Below are 13,228 nucleotides of genomic sequence, written 5' to 3'. Positions count from 1 at the left end.
GCGTGCGCCGCCGCCGCCGCCGCCGCCGCCGCCGCCACCACTACCTGGCCAGATACATTCTTATTTGGTAGATCTTATTAGTCTTGAAGCCAACATCGATCTGTCAGGCAAAGATTATCTCATGCAAAAGTTGAAAATACACCGGGCAGTGGTGGTGCACGCCTTTAATCCCAGCACTTGGGAGGCAGAGCCAGGCGGATCTCTTTGAGTACAGAGGCGGTGTTGATAGAAAACATAGCTTTTATTACCAATGGAAGAAGACATATTTGATTTTGAGCCACAGGTGAGTGACCATGCCCAAGAACTCAGACTCAGAGCTCTCCAGGCAGAAAAGAGAATATGTGGAATGATGAGTGTATTAAAGTTGTACACCTTAAATATATCCAGGTTTTCTTAATATCTCAAGAAAATAAGACACAAAGATGCAGAGCAGAGACAGTGGAGACTGATTTAATGGGTTCAAAAACAAGCTTTGCTACAGAGAAGTTACATTAATGTTTCATACCACAGTACTTTTATCTCTCCAGTAGAGAGAAATAGTAGCACTATATCTATCAGATGGTTTTTGAAGATTAAAGAAAACAATATAAATATATGATTAGAGTTAATAGATATTACTAATAAGAAATCATATACCATTTATGTAGTTAGTTATTAGAAGATACATAAAATAAAATTTATAATCATAACTAAACTTCTCATAAACCTCATATTCATTATTTATCTCTTAAGGTAAATTGAAAATGATTACATATGTGCTATGGAAATGTCTCAGTGTCTAAAGAGTATGCTGTGCAAATGTGAAGACCAGTGTTAAGATCTGCAGAACCTACATAAATGTCATCTAAATACTGAGCATGCATAATGGCATTCCTGTAACTCTACCCTCTAAAGGCAGAGAGGAGATTCCCAGAGAAATCTGGCCATCAAGAGTAGCCATATCAACAATCCCTGAATTTGATTGGCAGACCCTGCCTCAGTTAAAAGAGGTGGAAGAGAAATTGAGGATGATTGCCAACATTAATCTTGGGTCTCTACATGTATGGTTATACATATGCTGGCACACTCATATATATTTACTTGAATGCAGAGATTCAGTCACACATGTATACTACAACACACACACACACACACATATACACACACACTGGAATGTAAAATTGGAAAAGAAAAAAAGCTTATATTTATATTATGTATTATCCAAATGAGACTTCAAACCAATTTTCTTTAACACCTAGTTTTACTAAAACATTAAAAGTGAAATTTAATTAACACTGTGTTTGAATTCAGTAGTGCCCCCAACATGGATTTTCTAATGCTGGACAAGATTCATTTTTCCAAATTTGAGAGAAATAAATGGACTGAAAATAGTAATTACTAAAATGAAAAGTATAAGAAACATTAATTGCCCACCTAATAGATGAGTTCATCTCATAAGATCTCCTTTAAAAATACATAGCCAGACTGAAAGAATTAGTATTAACCACAGGCAGTGTCAAGGGTGGGCTCCCTCTCATGGCATGGATCTCAAGCTAGACCAGTTATTGGTTGGCAAATCCCACAATTTCTGGGCAGCTTATACCCCAGTACATCTTGTAGGTAGGACAGATTATAGGTTGCAGATTATGTGCTGTGGGATGGTCTGTATGTCAAGTGTGTTGCTGATTGGTCAGTAAATAAATCACTGATTGGCCATTGGCTAGGCAGGAAGTATAGGCGGGACAAGGAAAAGAATTCTGGGAAGTGGAAGGCGGAGAGAGAGACACTGCCAGCCGCCATCAGGACAAGGAAGATGTAAGGTACCAGTAAGCCATGAGCCATGTGGCAAAGTAAAGATTAATAGAAATGGGCTAAATATAAGAGTAAGAGCTAGACAGTAACAGGCCTGAGCTAATGGCCAAGCAGTTTAAATAATGTAAGAGTCTGTGTGTTTATTTTATAAGTGGGCTCTGAGACTGGCGGGACTTGGTGGTGGGAGCTGGAGAGAAATTCTCCAGCAACAATTATGTGGCCAGGTTGGTGCTCCAATCCATCCAAGAGAAGTCTTCTTTGGTTACAGGAAATGACCAGTTCAGGCTACTTATCCCCCATCACTAAGAGTCTTAGCTAAGGTCGCCTTTGATGATTCTTAGGAATTTCCATTTCACTAGGTTTCTAGCTTGTCCCTGTGATGCCACCCAACTCCAGATGTCTCTCCATGTATTTTCTCCTTCCATCGACCCCCCACCTTATCTCTCTGTTCACACCCACCCCTCTTCCATCCTGGATGTCTATTCTATTTACACATCCCAGGGAGATTCCTCACTCAAGCTCTCCTTGTTACTCAGTTTCTCTGGGACTGTGGATTGTAGTGTGGTTATCCTTTACTTTACAGCTAATAACAACTTATAGTAAGTATATACCATGTTTGTTTTTCTGTGTCTGGGCTTTTTCACTCAGGATGGTTTTTCCTAGTTCCATCTATTTGCCTGCAAATTTCATGTCATTGTTTTTAATAACTGAGTAATACACGGTTGTGTAAATGTACCACAATTTCTTTACCCATTCTTCAGTAGAGAGACATCTAGATTGTTTACAGTTTCTGGCTATGACAAATAAAGCTGTTATGAACATAGTTGAGGAAGTGTCCTTGTGATATAATGCAGCCTCCTTTGAGTATATGATCAGGAGTTGTATAGCTGGGTGTTGAGGTAGATTGATTTCTAATTTTCTGATAAACTGCCATACCGATTTTGAAAGTGACTGTACAAGTTTGCACTCCTACCAGCAATGGAAGAGTGTTTTCCTTGCTCCACATCCTTGCCAGCATGAGCTGTTACCTGAGTTTTTAATCTTAGCCATTCTGGCAGAGTTGTTTTGATTTGCATTTTTCTGATGACTAAAGATATTCAACATTTCTTTAAGTGCTTCTTGGCCATTTGAGATTCCTCTGTTAAGAATTCTTTGTTTAGATTTCTCTGTTAGATGTAATCCATTTTTTTAATTGGGTTATTTGGTTTGTTGATGTCTAGTCTCATAAGTTATTTATATATTTTGGAAATTAATCTTTTATCTTATGTGTCATTGGTGAAGATCTTTTCCCCTTCTGTTGACCAATGTCTTACATTATTGATGGTGTCCTTGACTTTACAGAAGCTTTTCAGTTTCATGAGATCTCATTTATTAATTATTAATGTGAGTGCCTGCACTACAGATGATCTGTTTAGGAAGTTGTCTCCTATGCCAATGTGTTCAAGCCTATTTCCCACTTTCTCTTTTATTGGGATAAGAGTATCTGATTTTATGTTGAGGTCTTTGACCCACATGGGCTTGAGTTTTGTGTGGGGTGAGAGATATGTATCTATTTCCATTCTTCTACATGCCAACACCCAGTTAGTACAGCACCGTTTGTTGAAGATACTGTACAATTTTTGCTTTTTTGTCAAAAATCAGGTGTCCATAGGTGTGTGGATTAAGTGAGTGTTCACCTACTCAAAGAAATAATGACTTAACAAGTGATCTTTATACATATTTCTCTGCTTTACATCCATCAACGAGACAGGTAACAGAAAGCTGTTCAATTACTTGGTAATCTTTCTTAGGTTTTCTCCATTGTTCCTAATTAAAAAAAATTGGCAAACCAGAAGAAGAGTTCAAAATCTTAAAATTTCAAATGTTATCTAGAATATATACTCTCATGAAAGTTAAGTATAAAGTCATATCCTTAAATTTCTAAGTCAATATCAGAAGTTCACGATTAGATAAATTGTGTTCAAAAGTACTTAGTATCATTTCTTTCTGGAAAGATTTTGGGAGAAAAAAATAGATGCCCAAAGAATATACTCTCAGTAAAACACAACTTAAAATTCAAATCGCAGTCTCTCCCTATCCCCAAAACACCACTTTTTTTTAATGTGAGAAACAATAAAAGTGTTAATCTACAACAATCAGGCATTATTAAATATTTAATACTCTAATATGTCTACTAGTTCTTTTTGGTCTAGATGGAATCCTGGGTGTTTGTTAACCAAGTCAGAGACTAAGGTGACAAAGCCCATACTTATGTGAGCATTAACCCAAATTTAAATCTAAGAACTCAAAGGGTCTACATTTGATGTTTAGTTGAAAGTAGTACCCTTATCTCTGGTAGATAAAAACACAAATCCTTCCAAGATGAAAATGTCTGAGAGAATGCTGGATAGTAAATTTATCCTAATTTACTTCACTTCTTGTGATAAACACCATGAACAAAAGCAACTTGGGGAGGAAAGTGTTTATTCAGGTTATATGTCCTAATCACATTTCATCATTGAGGTAAGCCAAGAAGCAATATGGAGTCAAGAACTAAAGCAGACTGTGGGGCGTTTACCCACCACCCCCACAGTTCCCCAGAGTTTTCTTGAGTGCGAGCAGCAGGAAATATTAGATAGAAGGATTTATTGCGGAGAATATCATGGAGATAAACAGATAGAAAATAAAGGATAGCCTCGAGAGGGCCTGGAACCTATTCCAACGGCCCCCGACTGTCTCTGCACCAGGGTTTTTATAGAGACACCAAGGGGTGGAGCAAAAGACCTCCTCCCCCAGCACAGCCAAGTGCAGACCATCTCAGACACCTGCACTCAGGCCCGTGGTCCTAATCATCCTCTATGAGGACCTGCTGGGTAAAGCCACGAGGAACCCGAGAACGGGCTCCCACAGGTCCCCCTTTCTTAATATATAAAAAATAACTATTAATGGCTTACAGCAATCTCCATAGTTGTTACACCTCCTAATATGGGAGTAGAGGATGATAAAGATGGCATTTCTCTTTTGAATTAGGTCCAAGGTGACTACAGCAGTCTTAGCTGCCTCAAACCCTTTCTAAGCCAAAAACTCTTAAGGCAACTACAAACTTAAAGAATCCCTTAGCTTCATCATTACCATTAACAGGTCAACATAAATATTGTTATACATAGTCACAATTCTCTCAATCTTACAACTCAAAGCAAACTCTTAACAGAACCATTTGAATTAGCATATATGGTGCTAAATATAGTTAACAATTTTCTCTGTCTTATAACTTTAACTCAATCATTTGAATTTTCTTGCTAACAGAACATAGGAAAAACTTCGATGTATTCACATCAAACTTAATATTTCCTTAACTGCACAAAACCAGGGTGCATTAATATCAATAGGGTAAATATAATTTCTGCAAACATAATTCAACCTCATAACTCCTCCTTTTCTTTATAATTTTTTAAACAAAATCTAAAACCTAGTTAGAAGAACCCAAACTCATACAATTCCTACAAACCCATATTGAAAAGCAATCTTCTCAATCTAACCATAACACTTTGAAAACTTAGCAAAACATCCAAAAGCAGTTTCTTAATTAAACTCTTTACACTTTAGAAGTAGTCTCTTAATATACCCCATTTGCATTTCTTACTAACAAAAACATGACATTAATCCCTTAAACAACTTTTGAAATTAGACTAAGGAATATTAACTCTTCCCCCTTTCTTTATAATTTAAGCAAAATCTCAAGCCTAGTTAGAAAACCCAAACTTTTTAATTTAAACAGTTCCGTTTGTAACACAAAACCAGTTCTGTATGTAATTCCATTTTTACATAAACAGTTCCACAAAACAATTGCATTTTTAACACAGAATACATGAATCACCAATTAATAAAGCATATATGCATACACATCTTGACTCTAGGTAGAAATAATAAATTTCTTCATTTAAACATCTCCATTTTTAACCCAATTCCAGAAAACAGTTCCTAGGTCATTACTATAAGTAAACTCAAAATTGTCCCATTGCAATGAAATCTCTACTGTTCATTTCATTTCTTAAGTCCCAAAATTCAAATGATAAATTCTGGTACTAGCCTTCAAACAAGAAATAAGTTCTGATATCAGGCTTTCACTTCAAAACACAAAGAGACGTTTTTCAACCAAAACTTTTTGCAGTTAACAATTTTTGTTCAAACAAGCGTCTCTGAACTTATTCTTAAGCCAGAGACCTTTTTAGGTACAATAGTATTTTAAACCGCACCGTTTTTGATGTTAGCTCAGGTTTTTCTGTGTTGCGTCGATTTTCCACGGATCTCAGCTGCGGATGCCTTGTTGTGCTGGTTCTGTTCTTAGCTTCTTAGCGGCTTTTGGAGCTTTTGAAAACCGCTCAGACTGCCTGCTTTGCAGTCTGCTAGGACACTAACTTCTATATCTCAGGTTTTTTTATCATATACATTAAGCATAGACTCACACTTAACATTTACATTTTTTTACAAACTCACATATAATATTTTTTGGAAAGCATTTAGACTCACATTCAACATTTACATGTTTTTACAAACTCACATATAACACATTAACATCTACTTATTTATATTCCTTAAGGAAACTATAGAACTACTTTAACAAATATATTTCTTATTACTTATTCATTCCATCTTATTCTTATTTAAACTTACATTTACAACTAGCATCTTTACTTCTTACAAGCTTATTACTACATGTCTTAAGACTACTTAGATATTTCTTGCAAGCTTATATATATTCTTAAAGGAACTCTATAGATCTATTTTACAAACTTATATAGGGCTACCATTAGCATATATTTAACTTCTAAAGTTTTCTTAACACAGATCTAACAAGACAGAATAATTTCTATAAATTCACATATCTTATTTTCATCTTTTTCTACTTCATACTCTTAATTATCATGACTATCTCTATTATAAAGATTCTTTTAACTAGACAAGAAGTACGTACATCATTTCTAAAGTTTAGAGTTTATAGTCAGCTTTGCTATAAAGCACTGGAATTTAGTGAATGTTGTTGTTATAGAATTGTGATAGTTGTTGCTAGGGGACTGTAACTTTCCCAGGATGACGCCACACTCCTAAGTTGCCAGTTCTCTCAGCCGTTCCGGAACCGGCAGAGATGCACTGTCAGTGGTAGACGGTTTTTAACTAGAGGCTGTCCCTTCACCCAAATTCATAGTAGTTCCCCTAAGTGCTTCAATTTAGACAAACGTTTCTATTACAGCAGTACTTTTGGTTTGTTCTACGGAAAAACTTCACTTCACACTGAGGGTGAAATTACCATATTTAGCTGCTGTAAGGTCTTTGCCAAATACCGCACAGCTATTAGGTGATATAAAGTATTTTTCTAAAGGAGCTAGTAAAGCCAAAAGCGGCACAGCTCTGAACTCTGTTTCCTCACAGTTTGCATCAACCAGTGACAAAACCTCAGAAACACTAATCGAGCCACTTTCATTCTGGTTCCTTTATAGGAACGTCATTGGAGCTGACCTTTCTTAGTTCCACGCTCCTTAGGAAACGCTCTGGTAACCACCGAGCTTCATTCCTCTCTTGTGAAAAAACACAAACATGTCCTCGACCCCATATTAACACAGGATCAGGGACCCTTCCATAATCCCAAGCAGGGATCTTTCCATTTTGCATTACCCTCAGCTAAAGGACCAGGAAGATTGGAGTGAGCTCTAATATGGCCCACAAAGCATGGCAGCTTTCTTTTGTGGAATAGCGTCTTGGATTTGTTGAAACATTTTGACTGGATTGTTGTTAGTTCCAGTATTTTTACCAAAACTGTTACTATTCAAAGGAGTTAAGAACATAGATGTTCTTTCATGAAACATATCCTTCATTAGCTTACTCTGAGAAAAAGCATTTTCAGGATTTAGTATTTTCACTTCATTAGCTTTAACGCCTGATGTTATTAGCACCTGTGATATTTAGCATTGATTTCTCATAAGGAACTTTCAGGTGAAGCAACTCTTGTAAGACAGCTAGATTTTCTGAAGTTTGTTTCCCATCTATAAAGCGTCATTTTTTTTGAATGCCTGTTTCTTATCCCCTTAATTAGATTTGCAAAGGAATCACTCATTGCAGGCTGTTTGTTCAAGACGTAAAGAATTTTTAATTTCAACATAAGTTTCCTTCATATCTAAGACAACGTTCAGTGTATAAACTGCTCTCTCTTGCTTTAAGGATTTTAAAGTGGCTTGTTTGCTCTTAAAGGTAGCTTTTTTGTCATCCAACTACCGTAAAAACTTTGCACAGCTATTGGGGTAAATAAGGCATTCTACCAACGGAGCCCCAAACCACGAAGCACCTAGTTCTGTATCCTTTCAATTTTTCCAATGGAACTGACACTTAAACTCTTAGACGATTTTCCTCCTTATTCTTTTAAAAGCTGTATTTTAAGTTTACCATGAACGTATTTTCGAGCTGACAAAAGTGTTTCAGGGCAATGTCGCCATCTTTAGCGGAAAAACTGCCTTTCCCAGAATGCATTTCCCTTATATCAGTCCATAATAATATCAGTCCCATATCAGTCCCTTATATCAGTCATTTCCCATAGTTCTTTTTGGGCCTGAGAGTCAACTGGTTCTCTTTTACCAGACTTGCTTACAAATTCTTGCCCGGGAGGTTTGAACAAAGTTTTTTGCTTTTGCAACGGGAGATTTGAACAAGCATTTTACATTTTCAATTATGAGACATTGGGAGGTTTCTGGTCTCTCCTCAGCTGGCTTTAACAAATGTCTCTCCTTCATTTGACACTGGCCCCCAAATCAGAACTGCACCTGCCTCGTTAGCGCACATTGAGGTGGACAATTTCTGATAGCAACTTTCCTTGGGGCTTGTGTTTGCCTTAGCCAGTCAGTGATCATTTACAACAGCTTTTCCATAGCTCATTCAGAAGAGATTTTCTCCCATGGATCTATCTCATTTTGCTTGTTCCTTCCCCAGATGCAGAGCTTCAGGTATCTGTCTGTGGCTCTGTTCCCCTGATAGCTGCTTTTGGAGGTAGGGGCTTTTTTTTTCTCCCCCCCCCCCGAATCTGCCTCAAATTTTAGCAGCTTTTTCAGGTCATGCATTTTCTGGGGAGGATTCTGTCCCTTCTGTTTCTTCAGAGTCTTTCTCCCTGACAGTACCCAGTTTGGTCTCAGTTTATCCCCTCTACCCAGAAACAGTTTCAGACACTACAGTGGTGGCTTTCCCTGCTACTGAAGGTAGGGCTTTTTGTCCGTTTTCCGGGTCTGTGTGGTTTGCATACAGACTGAAAATCTAATGAGAGGTTTTTGCCATTTCTAAACTCCCATTAGGATAGGTTTTTTGCCTCATCAGGCCTTCACCTGGCCCAGTCCCCTAGTGGGTTGTATTTGCTTGTCCGGTGCTCAAGGACAAGCTTATGCCAGAGGCAATCACCCCTTAGGGCTACACTCCCCCTTATCTCACGGGAGTCAGTTGAAACAAAGCTTTTCTCAAAGAGGTGCTTTCTCTGACAGAAAAGAAAGCTTTACTCTTGGATAGTTCTGTTCTGCCCTGGCTGGGCTCTTTGCCCAGACAGCATTCTGACTCAGCAGCACAACTGCTTCAGACACAGTTCAGCTTTACTGTTTTCCCAGAAAGGTCCTTACCCTGATAGGAAAGCTTTTTCTCAGATTTCTTTTTTGCAGCTGTGGACCTATCAACCTGGGACTTGTAGGAAATTGCACAACTGTGCTGTTCCCACCAGCTTTAGTTTTGTTTGTTCATTAGCAATCTTCCCCTGGGTCCTGCACCTTCCTGCCTCAGCTCTGTGCTCCAGGAAGTTTACCACTGCAGGAACCCTAGTATCCCCGAAATGCACCCCAACTCAGACACTGGCCAGTCACCTCTGGGTTTTTGGTCAGAAGCAAGGATACAATGCAGTTTGCATTGCTTCAGGGGATCTTTGCGTTAGGACAATTAGGAGCACCTTTTCATTCTGAACCGCTCACTCAAAACCCTTGATGCCTCAGCTCCGCTGTAACTGAAAAGCTTGGTTTTTTTGCTTTTCTCAAGTAAGGTTTTCTGCCCTTTGGGCTCTGTAGCTCTTTACCCACACTCTCCCAAGCGTTTCCCTCAGGGTATTCTGACCCACTGTCTTTTACTAGCTTGAAGAGACAGCTTAGAAGAGAGGTTTTTAGGAACTTGTCCCTGCCTCCTGCATTGCAGGAAGAATTTTTAAGGCTTGAAAGTCAAAACTTAGGTTTTGCTGTCTTAAGAGGTTTGTTGTTTTCCCTTAGAGCTAATCACAGGTGGTCCCCATACTAATATCTTCAGGTGATTCTAATTTTTGCCCTTTTGGGAAAGTTAAAGGCTTTAGTTTTCAAGTTTAAGAGAGCTTTTGAGAAAGATGAAGGCTTTTTAGAGAGATTTTTCCCCAAAAATTTTCTAAGAAAAGCTTTTAGTTTAAGAGAAAGATTTTTTTTTTCCCCAAGAGAAAGACCAACTTTTCCCAGAACTTCCCAACTTTAAACTTTTTGGCTTTTTACACCCCCATTTTTGCCTCAGGGAGAAAACACTTTCTCCTGCCGCTTGGACTTAGCATTTCAGCTGTCCCCAGGTCAAAAGCTTCCATAGGAAACTTTTTCTTCCCCATAAGCTTAAAGAAGAGCTTTTTTACTACCCGTAAGGCCCAAAGAAAGATTTTTTTCCCCCAGTTTGCATTCAAAGCCCCCAAAGTTAGAAAATTGAAGAGTTTTTCTGTCTAGTTGCCTTATTTATTTTTTCCTATACAATCTTACACTTTTAAGTTTTTCCTACACTATTCTACTACCCTATGCCTTATTTTTCACAGATAGAAATTGAGAAAGGGATAGAAGATAGAAAATTTCGACAGAAGAGAATTTCGCTGCAGCATCGGACATCCTTCCAGTCCGCTTTCCTTTTCTCTCGAGGATAAAACCCCTGCCTCTCAAAAATATATATATATAAAAATATATATTTTCCATAACACCGGCATGCCTCATCCATTGGCAGGGCTGAACTCAGCACTTTCGCCAAAAACTCTGTAATAAAACTATTATTTTCCTTTATCTTTAGTCCCTACTACTTTGTCTTTAGTCCCTGTTCATTTGTCTTTAGTCCACGATTTTTTTCTTTTTTCTTTAGTCCCTGTTTTTTTTTTCTTTTTTCTTTAGTCCCTGTTTTTTTTTCTTTTTTCTTTAGTCCCTGTTCGGGTGCCATTCTGTGGGGCGTTTACCCACCACCCCCACAGTTCCCCAGAGTTTTTTTTTTTTTTTTTTTTTTTTTTTTTGAGACAAGGTTTCTCTGTGTAGCTTTGCGCCTTTCCTGGAACTCACTTTGGAGACCAGGCTGGCCTCGAACTCACAGAGATCCGCCTGCCTCTGCCTCCCGAGTGCTGGGATTAAAGGCGTGCGCCACCACCGCCCGGCCCCCAGAGTTTTCTTGAGTGCGAGCAGCAGGAAATATTAGATAGAAGGATTGATTGCGGAGAATATCGTGGAGATAAACAGATACAAAATAAAGGATAGCCTCGAGAGGGCCTGGAACCTATTCCAATGGGCCCCGACTGTCTCTGCACCAGAGTTTTTATAGAGATGCCAAGGGGTGGAGCAAAAGACCTCCTCCCCCAGCACAGCCAAGTGCAGACCATCTCAGACACCTGCACTCAGGCCCGTGGTCCTAATCATCCTCTATGAGGACCTGCTGGGTAAAGCCACGAGGAACCCGAGAACGGGCTCCCACAGCAGACCATAGAGGAACTCTGCTTATTAGCTTTTTCCCTCTGGCTTGCTCAGATGCCTTTCTTATAAAGCCCAGGCTCACTTGCCTATAGACAAGGGCCATCCTATATCAATTAGGAATGAAGAACATGCCTTACAGGTATGTCCATGGGCCAAGTGGATGGAAGCAAATTCTCTCTTGTGATTCCTGCTTGCCAGATGATTCTAGTTTGGGTCAAATCGACAAAGACTAACCAGCACAAATATAATCCAGTTTATAAATAAATGATCTAGTTATTCACCAAATAAAATATAAAAAAAGAGTTAGAAGATATGCCAATAAACTTAATTCTTTGAAACGTGATCAGAGGAGGCTGGAGAGATGGCTCAGCAGTTAAGAGTACTTGCTGCTCTTTCAGAGGACCTGAGTTCAGTTCTCAGAACCTGCTTCAGGTAGTTCATAACTTCCTGGAACTCTAGTTCTACAGGATCCATGACCTCTTCTGGTGTCATGAATATCTGCACACACTTGTATACACACACACACACACACACACACACACACACACACACACACGCACACACACACACACACACATAAACAATGAATAAATAATAAATAAAATAAGTTAAATACAAATAAATGAATGAACAGTTAACCAAAATTCTATGAAGCCAAATAAATTTAGTAAATATTTTAAAGTAGGCAAATTGAAGAGAATAAATGTTGTTAGCAGAACTCAAGACTAAAGAATAAAATAATAACTGAAATTAATGCAAGCCAAACAGCAATGGAATAATGTCACCAAAGACAATACAAAATTATATATATGACTTTGTTGGTTATTTTTTTTCAAGTTGACACATGCTAGAGACATCTGGGAAGAAGAAACTTCAATTGAGAATATGCTTCCATCATGTTTACCTATAGACAAGTCTATTGTGTCATTTTCTTGATTAATGAGTGGTGTGAGAGATTCCAGCCCAATGTAGATGGTGCCACTCCTGAGAAGGTGGTCTGAGTGGCACAAAAAAGCAAGCTGAGCATGTAGTTGGAGTTTTTCTCTCCGGGTCCGACCAAGCACCAGCAGTCCCATAGCCCACTTAAAAAAATAAACACACAGACGCTTATATTATTTAAACTGCTCGGCCATTAGCTCAGGCCTACCATTGTCTAGTGTAGTGGGTAGCCATTCCAGCTTTGATCTGGAAGTTCCAACCCCCATTGAGGCTTCAGTAACTGTCACGCCTACAAGGCAGGGCTGAGAGAAGACCCTGAAGACCTGAGATCCAGATGGGCTGGCCCTCTTGGTTCCTGGACCCAGGATGCTGAAGGTAGACTGAGCAGAGTTCTCCAGAGAACACCACTGGACTGTGCTACACCTTTCCCAGACCCTGCAACCTATCTCTTCACTTGTAAGTTACCCCACAAAATAAACCTCCCTTTTAACTACGTGGAGTGGCCTTAATAATTTCACCAATAGTCTAGCTCTTACACTTATACTCAGACCATTTCTGTTAATCTATATGTCGCCATGTGTTCCATGGCTTTACCTGTTGCCTTTACGTGCTGTTCTCTGGATGGCAGGCTGGTGTCTCTCCCAGACTTCCACTTCCCAGCCTCTCCTCTCTGTTTGTCCCACCAAACCTGTACTTCCTGCCTGGCTACTGGCCAATCAGTGTTTTATTTATTCACAACATGCAGGACGTCACACACCATGAGCAAGCTATGTGGA

This window comes from Peromyscus eremicus, chromosome X, assembly GCF_949786415.1.
Source record: "Peromyscus eremicus chromosome X, PerEre_H2_v1, whole genome shotgun sequence".
NCBI lineage: Eukaryota > Metazoa > Chordata > Mammalia > Rodentia > Cricetidae > Peromyscus > Peromyscus eremicus.
The sequence above is the reverse complement of the archived record's forward strand: the minus strand, read 5'-3'. Positions refer to the sequence as shown.